At 40.5% G+C, this 15071-nt stretch overlaps 1 protein-coding gene across 2 annotated transcripts in view; it reads right to left on the bottom strand.

Annotated features, from left to right (window-relative positions):
• RALB (RAS like proto-oncogene B) overlaps positions 1 to 15071 on the bottom strand; it is a 47394-nt gene that overhangs the window by 23335 nt on the left and 8988 nt on the right. Inside the window, exon 1 of one of the 2 annotated variants that reach the window (XM_059475453.1) lies at positions 3052 to 3204. The exons of the other annotated variant lie outside the window; for it this stretch is intronic. The gene's annotated coding sequence lies outside the window, so the exon portion shown is untranslated. Of the gene's footprint in view, positions 1 to 3051; positions 3205 to 15071 lie in introns of those variants that run through there. 2 annotated transcript variants of the gene reach the window in all.

The following is a 15071-nucleotide window of genomic DNA, read 5'->3' as shown; positions in this document are numbered from 1 at the left end:
AGCACAAGAGACAAAACAGATCCTCTAATATTACTATTAAAGCAGTATTTGGGAGAACATGAAGAGATAAAGCATGAGTTATGCAGACTTATCTTGCTTAAATGACAAGACAACTTGATATTTCTGGGGCAGGCATGGAGGAAGTTGGTTAGTTCTGTTTAATGAGCTAAAAGAGCTACTAACAAAAAGACTGCTCCACAGCAGCTATTAGCAAGGACTTCTAAAATACATGTTCTGAACCTCTTATCAAGGAGCAAGCATCAACTGTATCATACAACAAAAGCCACAAAATTGACTATTACCACAAGGAGAGTGAAACAACCAAGACAGTTTGTTGACCTTGCTGCTCCAAGCAAAAGCAGGCAACAAGCAATGGAATCTTATCACCACTGCTTGACAGTGATGCAGAACAGTTAGCAGAGACATGGGGCTCAAAGGTGGATGAAAAGAGAAAACCCAAAATCTGCAGGTTTTTATCAGTAGGAGAGTATTTCCAACTCAACACAGAACGAGTTTGAGAATATAAGTTGCTATATAACCTGGTTGATAATGAGGATCAGCTCATCTCCCAAGTGAGCCATGCAAAGTTACTGGAAGTCAGGCACCCAGGGAATCAAAAGCACCAAGCACCCACATTTCTCCACTTCTGTGGCCTCCCCAGCCTCTGCCTTTCACTCAAACCCCCGACACCACTACTGCCATCCCAAAGTGCTTGCTACAGCAAGAGGCACAAGACACCTACTGACTGATACCAGTGTGCACTTGCACTCCCATGGGTGCTCAGTGCCTGCACAGCTGTCAGGAGAAACAGGCTCCCTCAGTGCCCCTGCTAAGAGAGGCTATTAATTCACATGAATCCGTTGTGTAATAGAAAGCAATTCATTTAATCAGTCACATGGAGCTTGAATCTAGTTAGTAGGAAATGATTGAGTCACTGTGCAATTATCCACTTGCAAGGAAAGTCAGCAGGTTTACAGGACAAGAACAAACGATGAACCAGAGTCCCAAACCATGATGCTAGAGCTTGTTGCACTGTTTCATGTGGCCATTTCTGCTCCATTCAAAGGACAATTTTGCTCCATGTGAAGCTTGGACCCCAACAGTTCCTAGAGAACCGAGTAATTTTATCCAGCATTTGGTCAAACAACCGTAGGTGCAAAATCAATTAAGCAGCTGAAAAAACCTTGAGTCCAAATGAGGCACTAGATCACAGAAACTATAAACCATCCTGGATTTCAGTGTACACTTCACACTGGTCCAGGCAGTGTCCCATCATTACTGACTTGATTTGATCAAAATGCCTCAACTGCTCTTCTACTGAGATTTCCAGTACCATTGCACTGACAATTAGAGACAAGTTTGAGAGTTTTAAAGGATGGCCAAGAAAGGATATTGTCTGGTCAAATTAAGCTTTCAGTTAAGAGCTTTTGTGAAGCATTCTTCCTAAATCTTTAGACTAGAAATTCCTCTGCAGTATATACATAACGCTAGCAAAAATAGGTCAGTTTCACTTTCTTTCAAGCATGCAAAACAGAATCAAGTTGGCTTACTCCAAAAGAAGTGAAAATAAACAATTTACTACTAAAAGTCAAACACAGGAAACTTGTTTACAGGACTAGTCTGAAGGCTATCTTATTTTTAAATGAGGTATTTAATAGAGGAAAGAAATGCAAAACATTTCACCATGGTAAATTGGTATCATCTGATCATAAGCAAAAATCCAAGTAGTTAAAATTATCCTAGCAAGTTTGCTATGCATGAATAAGTGCAAAGATGCTATTGTCAAGGAAGATTGAGCTGTTACTATTAAATTCTCTATAATAAAATTATTTTCAGCCTTCAAGCACATCACTTCCAAGAACCACAAGTCTGGTTCCGATTTGTTAGTTCCTACTCTAACAACTTTAATTGGGGGATGGGAGGTGGAGGGTCAGGGCATGGAGTGTTTAAGACATTAAGAAAAAAAAGATAGCTTTTCTTGAAAATCATGTACCTCTGAGAATGAGGACAGGCCTCCCTGTCCCGCAGAAGAGAAACAAGGATCTTGGAACCAGAGAAGTAATGTTAGAACAGTTAAAAAAAAGCAAAACCCAAAACTACTCAGACTGCAGACTTCAGCTTTGACAATGGCAAGGCTGCTCCTTGTGCAGGTGCAGTCTCCTTGTTCCCTTCCACCATGAAAACACCCAGGCAGAGTCAGGACTAAGTCTCCTGCTCTCAGAGCACAATCGACTCAACAGGGCTCCAGCAGAATGCCCGGGTTAGGCCTGCAGCAGCTGTTCAGGAAACACGACTGGGCTGCTTTGTCCCACCTGCCTCCCTGCCCTTCTGCAGGTAAGGTCACACTCGGGCACCACCCTTCCTTCCTTCCTACAACATCTACACCGGTAAGGCTGCGGGGAGGATAAAACGGGCAGAGAGAGAACATACCCAGATAAAACAACACTAGCCAGGAACTTCTGGCTCAGCTGAGACCACCAGCATCCCTCTGTTTATCTCCCGCAGACGAAACCTTATCGCTTATCCGACGGCAGCAAGAGCAGGCAGGGCAGCCTGCACTAACGCTCAAGGCCAGCTCCTCCTCAGCCTCTCCCTCCCCCAGGTCCCACTTGTGGGCAGGAGCCACGGCGGACCCCGGCTCCAGCTCAGCCCGGCGCCGCCGGGAGCCGCAGCAGCGGCCGAATCCACCAGCGGGGCCTCTCGCCTCCCACTGCGGCTCCCGCGCAGGCCCGACGGTCACCGGCTGCCCCCGCTCTGCCCTCGCCCAGGGCCGGTGCCCTCCCAGGGCCGAGGAACCCCCGGGCAGGAACCGTGGGGCTCCTCGCCCGACACACCCGGGAGAGAGGGGCTGCCCCGCACCGCCGGTGGCACCCTCCTTCCTTCCCTCTCCGCAGAGCGCGGACACGGGGGAGCTCAGCCGCGTCCCCAGGCTGCGGCCAGGAGCCGGCGACTCCCGCCTGCCTTCACCGAGGGCGCGGGGCCGGGACGGCTGAGGCCCCCACCGGCCCGGGGTTAGGGTGTGGGGATCCCGAGGCCGCTGCCCGCTCTCACCTGGGGGCTAAGGCCCGGCTCCGCACGGCGGCTCCAGCCCGGCTCCCGTCTCGGCTGTGCCCCCCGGCCCCGCTGCTCCCGCTGCCGCCGCGCCCCGGCTCTCATTGAGGGGGCAGCGCCGCCGCCCGCGCGCCCCCGCCGCGCACTTCCGCCCTCGCCGGCGCCGCTCCCGCCGGGCCCGGCTCCCCGCGAGCGCGCGCCCGCCCGCTGGTCACGTGGCGCTCATGAACCAATCACCTTTGGGGCGGGGCCCGTGAGGGGCGGGCCTGCCGTGTGAGGGGACGGTGCTGCCAACGCAGCGGCCGTGAGGGGCTGCCCGAACCTTGGCCGCCTCCGTCTGTGCCCCCCGAGCTCTGTGCCGAGCCCCGCAGGCTCGGTGTGACCCAAAAGAGTCACAGTCATTTAGGTTGGAAAAGACCTTTGAGATCATCGAGTCCAATCAATGACTAAACACCACTACGTCAGTTAGACCATGTCACTGAGTACCACGTCCAGTCCTTCCTTAAACACCTCCAGAGATGGTGAGTTCAGCACCTCCCTGGGCAGCCCATTCCAATGTCCAGTCACCGTTTCTGTGAAGCATTTCCTCCTGATGTCCCACCCAAACGTCACCTGGCCCACTTGAGGCTGTGTTCTCCTCATGCTGCCCTGGCTGCCTGGGAGAACAGCCCGACCCCCACATGGCTGCAGCCTCCTATCAGAGGCTGTAGAGAGCGAGAAAGTTCCCCTTGAGCCTCCTTTTCTCCAGGCTAAACCCCCCCCCAGCTCCCTCAGCCGCTCCTCACAGCACCTGTGCTCCAGACCCTCCGCCAGCTTCGCTGCCCTTCTCTGGATTCGCTCCAGCACCTCAGTGCCCTCCCTGAACGGGACGCAGGGTTTGAGGTGTGGCCTCACCAGAGCCGGGTGCAGGGGTAAGAGAAGAAGTCTGTCTTAAATAAATCACATATTTTAGTGCAAATTCTACCAATACATGCAGAAATTAAGTCTGAAGTCAGAATGCAAAGGAGTGGAAGTGTCCCTGATTTGGCTCATACGGGAGTGCTGAATACTTTATTAAATCATTGAGCTGCAGTTCTGTCACGTGTGTGCAGCACAGAGCAGTTTTCACTGCTCAGGAAAAGAAAGTAATGGCTATTGCTGTATTTTCTGTGATTATTCCAAGTCTTTATCAGTTGTCAAATCCAAATTGTCTCTGGCCATCTCAATGTTATTAATCACACAAGTGTGTGGTTCTATCTTGCCAGCTACAAAAGAAAACTTACATTTTCTCATTGCTTTAATTTGCTTAATTCTTCTAGGCTTCAGTGTTGACCTATTTGAATTCCACTCACTAAATTTAAGAGTGAATATGTTGGGTAAAATGATTCCTTCTGGAAAAATATGCTTTTCATGATAACACCCCCTTTGGGAAACAATTGAAATTATGATAACCACTGATCTCTGAGGGGCTCAGCTCCTCTGGGACAGAAGTAATACGTTAAGTAACTGTGTTAACCCCTGCTTTCACACTGGGCTTCTATGTGTTCTCCTGCAGCAGAGAAAGGGAAAGAATTAATTACATTCTAGCTCTATCCACTGATGGCTGGGTGAAATTGCATTTTCAAGTTGGAGAGCATAAAAAAGGCCTGTCACTTAAAATAAATGCAAAAAAAATTTCATCCTTAAAAAAGCGATAGGTGAAACAATGGCCTATTGCCAAAGCTAAAAACCATGGAGGAGGAATTTGAAAGAGATTTGCTAAAATCTGTAATTTCAGAGTCAGGAAAAAATGCCAGGAATTGGAAAGAAGGAGTTGCAGAGGCAGAAAAAAAAAGTACTGTGGCTCTGAGAAACAGCTGAGTACTTCAGGATTGCATAAAAAGGAAGTATCTTCTGAATTTTTCCTCTTTTCAATGAAACAACATTTTCTATGTTGTTTGTAAGTCAGCAGGATTTACATCATTCTTACATCATCATCAGTTTATCTTCCTAACTCAAACTGCCAACCACCAGGTTTTAGTTAACTCCATGTGAGGAAAAGTGAAATTATGAAATTAAGGTATTATGAAAGGTCCTGATTACAGCAATTCTTTCCCTTTTAGATTGTATCAGAACTGCACCAATATTTATCCTGCACTAGAAGCTGGCAGACTGAGAGCTATTTGCTATTTGATACCATCCACACAATGAAAGAATAAACAGAGAAAAAAATATTGCCAAATGTGAAGGAATCCTGTTTTACAGCTAACACTTACATTAGCCAATTCATGGTATTTCTAGGATTAAACAGGAATGGTTTTTAATATAGATTCTGGACATTTGTATGTGGTCCTAAGAACAAATTAACAAGCCCAAGAAGACCCAACCAAAAATTAATTAGCCCTATTTACTATTTCTCTTGTAACTGTGTCTCCATGGACGTCTTTCATGCCATGTGGGCATTGTGCTGGATTCATTGCTCTGATGTGACAATTCACTGCAGAGAAACATTTTCAGCAAATTGTACCTGTGATTAAAGACTGCCCAGAACCTGGGAAGCTGAGTCTCTTCAAACTGAATGCAATTCAACTACCCTGCACATACCACAATGCTGACACTTCCACTTTCCCCTTGCAAAAGAGAGGGTTAAGAAATGAACCACATCTACCCTGCTTCTGAAAATTGTTCAGGGGAAACCTACTTCTTTGTAGTAATCCACTCATGACAAAGAACATTTGTGTGATGCCACATTTTGAATTATTATGCATGTTGCCTGGTATAATCTCCATGGTTACAGATATATTTTTTGCTTCAGCACTTTATGAAGAAAAATTCTATAGAACAATTTAGGGGAGAAAAGTCCTTTTCATTGTCATTTATATTGCATTTATTTTATTCTATTTGCTTTCACTTTCTAAACAAGTAAAATTTCAGTAGAGATGGAAAAATTTGTCTCTGGCTGTTGCTTTATCCTGCCATAACATCTTTTAAACTGCAGATTCCTGGAGATGGGGACAGTATTTTTATGCATGTATTTAGTTTCTAATCCACTAAGAATGTAAGAGGGCAGTGTGTGTCACTGCCAGAGTCATAAACAAGAGTAAGTGTGGTGGGATGACTGAACAGTAAATATTTTTTCTTTGCAAAGATTAGGGCTCGTGCTTCCCTTCTGAGCAATTCTAAATAGAAATTAGCTGAAGTTAGTTCCAGAAACTGGTGATGGGAAAAATGTAAATGCCAGATGTTTAGCTCTTTTCCTACACCCTTTGCACACCTGGTTATTCTTTGATAGTATTCATAGGGAACCAGAGGAATGCTTGGGGAACAGAAACACCACCTCTGACTGCATTATCTAGAATGCTGTGATGTCCCATTTGTTCCCAAAACACACAGCTTTTTGCATGTGCAGACTTCAGCTGCCAGAGTTAGTCTAGGCTCAGATCACTTGTAAGAAGAGGTACATGTACATGGTGTGCCCTCAAAGAGAGTTTGTTCTATATTAAAAATAAAGCAGTCAAAGATGATTTTCTATTTGGGCATGGATAGCCTAACAAGAAGTACATTTTACAGATTATTTGTGTACTTAAGAGAATGCAGCTGACCTCACCATGAGTTATGAACTTCAGCATTCAAAAACCATAAAGCAATAAACTAAAATATATCTGAAAGAAGCAATGAAATATGACTCTGCTTTTGGTCTTGTATGAGATGATGGTGTTTTGACTGTACCATTCACTTTATTTTTGTTACTAACAGCCGGAAGTCACCACACTAAAATAAAGTTCACTGTCAAATAACCTTTCCATTTCAGATACAGCTGGGATTTGTCAGGATCATATCACAAGGTCATTTTTAAGGAGATTCTCACTGACATTTTGTGAGGTAAGGGATTTCACATTCCAGCTTTACAAGTGTTACACTTCTGATCGTCATGATTATCAACACCATGACAGATTTAGGGCCTGATCTTGGAACTTTTACAGAAGGAGCTAAGTTTATTGTAAATAACTTGATAGCCAAGAATCAAAAGAAAATAAAGGGTCTGCAAAGAGTTAGAAGAGGTTGTTCCATGGCCCAAAGCCAAGATCAGTTACACATATATAATTTTTGGCATGCCATTTTTTAAAATGCAGCTAAGATTGTGGTATTTTCATAGCAGTTTGTTTAAAGTACTGGACTACTTTATCATAAGGAAAAAACCCAACAATGTTCACCTTACCTGTCACTTTCTGCAAATTAAGCATATTAATTAGTTCCATACTGGACATAGCCATGAGATTTTTTTCCCCTTTCTTGCACCTGTATGATAAATAGTCAAAAATCATTACTTTTTTCACTCTTGTAGTTCTTTTCCTCTTTCAAATAACACCTGATTTTGCAGCTGTTTTTTGTAGATCATGTTTCCTAACTGCCAGTCACTCTCCTTCCCCTTTGGACTCCCTCCAGCTGGCTGATGTTTCCCAAAGTGTACTGCTGAAGCAGATACATTAAGTGAAGCTTCACCTGTTAAATGCAGAGTAGAAAGTGTGCCTTAGTGTCTCACAGATCACACTGAGGCCAGTTTGGTAAAAACATGAACTATTACAAAAATGGCTAAGGCAGGAGGTTTTTGTTTTAGAATAATAAGCAGCTAACAGAGTTGAGGATTTACCTCCCTGAGTTGGACAGTGCTACCTTGTTGAACAGCTGCTGTTGGAAGGCAGTGTGAGCATACTAGAAAAAAAATTCATGCTAACAGATCTTGTCCCCCTTATTTTTAAATCAATTTTTCCAGATTAAAATATTGACAAATATACTACATTAATAATGAAAATTACTGGCTTTTATAGCAGCCAGCATCCTAGCAGTGTGGGAGCAATATTTCAGGAAGAAAAAGAATTTTCAATTAAAATTATATTATTTTTAAGTACTTACTTCTGTCTACAGATTCTAATTAAGTTGATGTAACTTAGAATGAGGTTAAAATATCTTTCTGAAAATTAAACCAGATAATTAAACCAAACTTTTTAATGTAAAAATATTCTGACCATGAGAGCCCTTAATTTTTAGTCTACTATCTTCATTACTAGAAGTGCAATTTTCCCTATTCCATGTTTAATCACAACATCTTTTGCAAATGTTTGGAAGCTTTGATTTGTTTAAGTTGCAATAGAATTTTGTTTATCTAAAGCATCCCACAACTTAGCAGAGAGATCCTGGCAACTGAATTTTGTAAGACAGTTTTTCATTATGACAGTATTTTACCTATTCAAGAATGGCACTCCTAGAATAAACTCTGACATGACTTGGCTAAAAACTATCAGACTTTTCTTGCACCTACAACATAACTTTGCACTATTGTGCTGGGAAATGTCTAATTAAAAAAGGTCTAAATGGGAACTTGAATGGAAAATCTCTTCTGGAATTTCTGTTTGAAGTGGTTTGGATGGTGAAACAAGTGGCTACAAATTTTGTCAATAAAATTCCTCTTCAGCTGCACTTTGCTACAGATACTACTCTCTAAATTTGCATCATATAACACTTCACTGTTTGTTAATTCCTGTATTTAAACACAGGATGAAAGCCTTAAAAAAGCAGGTAAACTGGGTATAATCCTGTAGGAACTTATCCACCAGTGAAGTTTTTGAGGAAGTTTGTGTGCCTGTGAATACATTGATGTAAGTATTGTATTATTATAGCATTACATTGTCCCCAACTAGAGAGCTTGTTCAGCACATTATACACTCATATGATAATACTGCTGCATTTGAGAAACCTTCACTACCAAGCTGAGTGTTCTTGTGTTAGTTTATACAGCATTCTTTTCTAGAAAAGACATGTTACTTGTGGTTGATAAGTCCACAAAGTCTATTAATACAGTCTACAAAGAGCCCCTCCTCCTTTTCAATGTTAAATTGATAAGAGTACAATATGCTTTACATTAGAGGATTAAGGAAAGCAATTTCAAAATAAGCATGCATTGTATCCTGTAACATTTGGGATTTGGATTGTTTTTTATCTTTTCAGTGAACACACACTTAGGATCTGTCAGGAGAGTCAGAGATTAACTTTTTAGAAAAAAACCTATTTGCTAGAAGCTAATTATATCATTAGTAGCAAATTGTGATTCAATATATTAATAGGTTTAATCAATATTCAATATGCTAACTTGTTAAAAATACATTGCAAATTAAAAATAAAAACAAAAAAAAACCAAAAAAACCCCACCACTACATTCTGTCTTCTGATGCAACTTACAGTAAATCTCCTATTCCTTTGGAAAAGCTTGGGAGGAGCTGCGCTGGTTTGTGGGGTCCTCAGTCTACAAAAGTAATGTACCTTGGCCAAAAAAATAACTGCAGTACACTCTCAGTTCACAACCACAGCATAAGCTTCTCTTCAATCCTCAAGTTTTGCTATTTCATTATGATTTATTTCTGGAATACAAGAAAAAAATAAAACAGGAGCACTGCAGTAAAATGAAGGTTAAAAAGATTGCCAAGATCCAGGAAGTTCTGAGTTGAGACTTCTGATACTGTGGATAATGTGAGCAAGCAAAGGGGAAATATAAGGAGGGAGGAACCTGTGAGGGGAGAGAAAGATGCATATGTATGGAGGTATATGTACATTTCTAATTTAGAAGTTGAAGCTGTTGTGATTTTGCATAACTAAAATAGTGTTTAAGGGACAGAAATACTGTTTGTGCCCAAAAGTCATTGAAGCTACACTGGATTTGTAGCACAAGAGAACTGCATTATGTAGTCACAAGCAAATCCACCCACTCCTCTACCTAGGCTAACCTCCTCAAAAGAAATAACTGAAATCCCAAATTCATCTCATATTTGCAGCCTAAAAGGAGCTGTTTACTGGAAACAGTGAATATTTGCTTTAATTTAGTCTGGCTTTTCCCTTCCCTTCCAGGACTTTGTTTTAAGACCTTGCAAGTTGTGTTACAGATTTGCCTAGAGCAGAATGACCGAAGAATGGCTTCTTCAGACATTTTTTGATAACTACAGTTTATTCAATAGTGTCATATCTTGGCTCTCTCAAATCTTGTTTTCTTGTTTTGACATTTTAATAGATGAGAGCAGAATCTGTGTATATCATTTACTGCAAATCTGCACCTGTACTACTGCTGAATCAGTGTCTGTAGTGCAAATGCTGAGCAAAATAATGGAAAAAGTTCCATCTATTCAGAATGAAACTCTAAAAATTACAGTGAAAAATAAACCTATGTCTGCATCTTCTAAAAGTTCTTGAGAACTATGATTGCCTTTAATCATACAAAACACCTTTGTGTAACTTTGAGATCTTTAGTAAGAAGCTTTACACAACCTTTCAGGGAACAATAAATCAAACTCTGACTTTTCAAAATTGATTCGCTGCACTCAGGCATGAGTTTTATCTTAAAGCTGGATTTCTTGAAGGGCAACAACAGACCTTTAGTCTATTTTTCCTGATCATATTTTCAGTAGCAGAAAATGAATTGGTTTGATCTGGCTCACATAACTACAGTTATTCCCTTTTTTTTAGGTTTTCCATTTTCTATGCAATAGTTCACTAACATTTTAAATGGAATGATAACCAGGTCATGAGATGTACAAGACCTGCTTTTCCCCTAATCTCTGTTTGTGAAAACACCTGCAAAATGCTAAATGCCAATTGATAGAGATTTAATCACTAGAGAAATGGTCACATAATGTGGAGACATGGCCCATAATCTCATTTTTCCATTCTCTGGAAGCAGTGCACAATGCATTAAAATTAATGTGGAATCTTCCTTCAGTTCTTTAAAAAAAAAAAAAAAAAGCAGTCCTTCATGCTCTTTGGAAAGCAAAAGTGCCTTGGATTTGGCCATTGTGGCTGCAGATATCCATCATGTCAGATGCAAAATGCAACAGTCATGTCACGTCCATGCCAGATTCAGCTTGAAGTAGTTCTGCCTTTTCAGTTTCCTTTCACAGAGCCCAAGCAATGTGACCACCTGCTGAATCCTTCTCTGTAGCATGTAAAGGATCCTTTGTCTGGATCAGCTGGGCTTCTTTGACTTCTTAGCTCAGAAACAGTTTCCTTGTGGCTTTTCTTCTACCTCTCCAAGGGTTTTCTTGGGACAACTTGGGAAACTTTCAATTCAGGAAAAGATGGCAAAACTCAATTCCTTCTCCACTTAGCTGATTTGCACTTTCTTGCTTTGTTGTAGATCAATGGAGATAGGTCTAAGCTACCATTTCTAAATACAGTCTGAATCATGGAAGAAACAGTTGCAGCACTATTGTTATTGCATTTAAAATTTCCTGAAACTTCAGGACTCATCTTTATTAAATTGAGCTCATCTTTACAATTCTTATAATTTCTTGCCCAGAGAGACCTGTGATTTTACAAAATTTTTTTAGTTTAAATAAGCCACAGCTAGCTTTCCTGCCATTAAGGTTCCATGTATCTTATAGAAGTTTCATTTCTTAGTTCTTGTCATGCAAACACAGCAATTAAAAAGTAGAAGCAGGTAAAGATTTCAGCATGGAAAAAAAAAATCTAAACTACTGATGGAGAACTATTTTGCAAATAGAAGTAAAAGATTCACTTAACTTTTACCTGTGTTAGAAGAATTGATTACTGGCATTAAAAGTTAGGAATCATTATAATATGATTCCAGAGAGCCTTAGGAGACCTCAGATCCAGGAGTCTATTCCAGTTAAAAGCAAATGAGATTTATTCAAGAGCTTGATGACAGTGTGGGAAACACTCTGTCTCATCCCCAGAATTTTCCAGCTTGGTTTAAAGCTGTCCTCATGAGGTGACTCCACACACAAGATCTTTATGACATGAAGTTTAACTGTTGGCTTTTGACATAGCATGACCCAGGTGAACTACCTGATAATTATCATGTCTGCTTCTCAGGAATGGGTATAAATCAAAAATAATCTTTCCTGTCATTTTCCAAAAGCCATAAGTGTAAAAACAAGGTGTGATTGCCATTATTTGTCCTTGGTTGATGCATCTACAGCATCAATTTCACTTCTCTCTTCTAAAATAAAAGCTCTTTTAATACAAGGGCTGCCCTCCTACTATGTCAGTTGTTACAAAAGCAGCTGTCATAAAGGAGGATACTGCCTGATTTTACAGATCTCAAGATCACAAATCAACAGTGAAAAAGGCCGTAAAATGTATTTCTCTAAAAAGATGGTTTCCATCTCCCTCAAGGTAAATATAAGTTTCTTTTAATCACAGAAGCAATAAGACTTTTTGTGTTTTTCCAGTCAGCTAAAGGAGGACCATGCTCACCTATCTCTTTAGAGACTTCTTTCAATATATAGCCATAATTAAGAGGAAGACCAGCCTTTAAAGCTGACCAATAAAAATTTGTCATCTTTTAAAGATGTACATTCCTTCTCCATCTAGCAAATTTCAAAAATGTGTGACAGGTTTGGATTGTGGAGAGACTCTAAAGTTGCTGCTAGAAGAGGTGTGAAAGCATGCTACTCTAGATTAGAAAGTGCTGAGCAGCACACAGAGCTACGATACGTTAGAAGGCACCACACTTGTGGCTACTCCTGATCTTATTTTAGATCCACACCACAGAGATATTTCCTATTTGTATTTTGGTCCATGTGCATTTTTAGTTCTCTGAGAAGCATGCTTTGTGTTCCAGCACAGAGATTTTGAGTCTGTTTTTATTCTTATTGACTAACATTAATTCTAACTCCATTTCTGTGAATTCCAAACTTTTGACTATTCATTTTCAGGAGAATGTCAATGGCTCATTACTCCAGGACATAACTCATTTGTATTCTCAACTCACTAAAGTAGACTTTTCCAGCCTGCTGGAGACACAGCTCCAGTTATTTGGGTAGCCAGAGCTCTCATTCAAACCCTAAGTTTTGAGTGAACATTTTTCTCATATGCTCCTGATGTTTCCAAATCTACCAAAACAGTCTGCTGGCAGCCTTGTTTTAGTTATATAAAAAAATGTTTTAGTTCCAGCTCTTACTCTGTTCCATGTACAACCATTTCATTCTAATTCTGCCAAAACTTTTCCACTCTTGTTCTAGTTCCTGTTAATAAAATGCAGTGTTTCCTGGTCTGCATCCTGTTAGTGCTGACACAGTCTCCTCATATCCAGTGTGGGTTCATCCCACCAAGGACAGGAAATGTTCTGCTTTGCTGATTCCAATCCAACCAGAAATAATGTGGACAAAGAAACTTTTAAGAGAGATAGTTTAGGTAAGAAGACGAGAGTTGAGAATGTAACAGTCAAACTCAAAGGCACAAAATATCAGAACTGGCTTGAAAGTCCTTGATAAATGGTAAGAGTTATAGTAATGAAACATAGTCTGAGATTTTAGATATATTCACCTAATATCACCTTTCTTCTTTATGTGTTTTTCCTAAGGTTTTTGTTTTTGTTTTTTTGGTGATAGTTTTCTTTTTAAATGTATTCTAGTATGTATAACTTATTACTTACAATGGTTTGAGCACATACTAATTTAAATTTATATTATTTAACAAATGTTTCACAAGTATTTTTGGAATTTTATGTTGCTAATAATAACTTCATGTGGAATCACATTATGAGGTTTGCAGCTTTAAATCTTCCATTAAAGCTGCCATTTGTGACCAATTGTCTAAAAAGACAACCAAATCCACTTCTAAACAGTTAAAACAATAAACTGTGAGATTGACTGTGGTGGATTCTTGAAACATTAATATTACAAAAATGGCTGTGGAACTGGCAATTGCTAGACAAGAAGTGAAGGGCTGTTAGGGCACAAGAGGCTGAACTCTAAGGACTCACCTTGGCTTAGGGGATATGGAAGTTCTGTGTATAAAGACAAACCATTGTTATTCAAACTCTGCTACTTAGTCACATTAAATATATATGAATTTCACAAATTATCAAATGGCCTGCAGGAGCTGTCCTGCTGAAAGAATGAAGGTTCTCTGCTGAGAATTTGAATGGGACATAGTATAAATATTTAAGCCAAGGCATAGCACAAAAAGGGAAAAACTGACCAAGTGTGCTTGTTAAAGCTTGATAAAGGGGGACAAAACAAAGGCAGGTAAGCCCTCAGGTTCTTCATTTCACAGCTCCCTTGAGCAAATTGGAAAGTCACAGTGTAGGAGAGTGAAGTTTAATGGGTACTTTGCACAGCCACATCCAAAATCATGGCTTCTTTTTCCTAACCAAATCTGAATATCCTTCTGCTTCAACAAGGATGGGTAAGGGATTGCTGTGTTAGTGGGGCCTCTTTAGCTGATTTAGCATGACTAGGCAGGATGCTGTCCTTCCTCTGAGATTGCTAACGAGTGTCAGGAAGTATTGCCTTCCTTCCTGGCTCCAAGCTTGCTACCTCTTCAACATCCTATGCCTCTTCTGGCAGGGCTTCCTTGCCAGAGCACATATCCACATGCTGCTACAAAATAGAGGGTCCAGACTTTTCTGGTGGATGCAATAATCTTATTTCTTTCTTCTTCTCTGTTGTATAAATAACCATCATGTTTTATCTAGTAGTGAGAATTTTGGTTGTGAAGGACCAATCTTTATTATGATAAACTTTATTGTGATAATTATTATAACAATGTAAAATTTTGGACATATAGATTAATTACAATTTTGGAAAGCAATAGTTTTGACACCTTTGGGTTTGAAATATGCTGTATCAACTGATTTGGGTATGTTCAATATACCTACAAAAATTTGAGTATGTTCAAAATACCTACACTTGTAGTTATTTTCTTTCAATTCTAGCTGTCACAATTACATGTTTCACCTCTGTAATAATAGATTTTCCCAGTGATGACTCAGAGGAAATAGTCTCTCCAAGCAATTTTTCATGGAATAAATCACAGAAGTTTCCCAAAGTTTTCGCTGAAAAAAATGCTACTGTTCTGCTAGAGAAGGAATTTAATGCAACCCCAAATAAATACTAGCCTAAATATGTGACCAAATGTAATTTCATGAAGTTGTGGCCTCACCAGAATAGTGCCTGGTTTGGGAACCTTTTTACATGGTTACATAGCAGATGTGCACTTCTGAGCTGTATTAGCAGCCTGTAACACAAGGCAGCACAGACTCAGCTTGTCCT

The sequence above is a fragment of the Ammospiza nelsoni genome, chromosome 7 (genome assembly GCF_027579445.1).
Source record: "Ammospiza nelsoni isolate bAmmNel1 chromosome 7, bAmmNel1.pri, whole genome shotgun sequence".
Taxonomy (NCBI): domain Eukaryota; kingdom Metazoa; phylum Chordata; class Aves; order Passeriformes; family Passerellidae; genus Ammospiza; species Ammospiza nelsoni.
The sequence above is the reverse complement of the archived record's forward strand: the minus strand, read 5'-3'. Positions and strand labels throughout refer to the sequence as shown.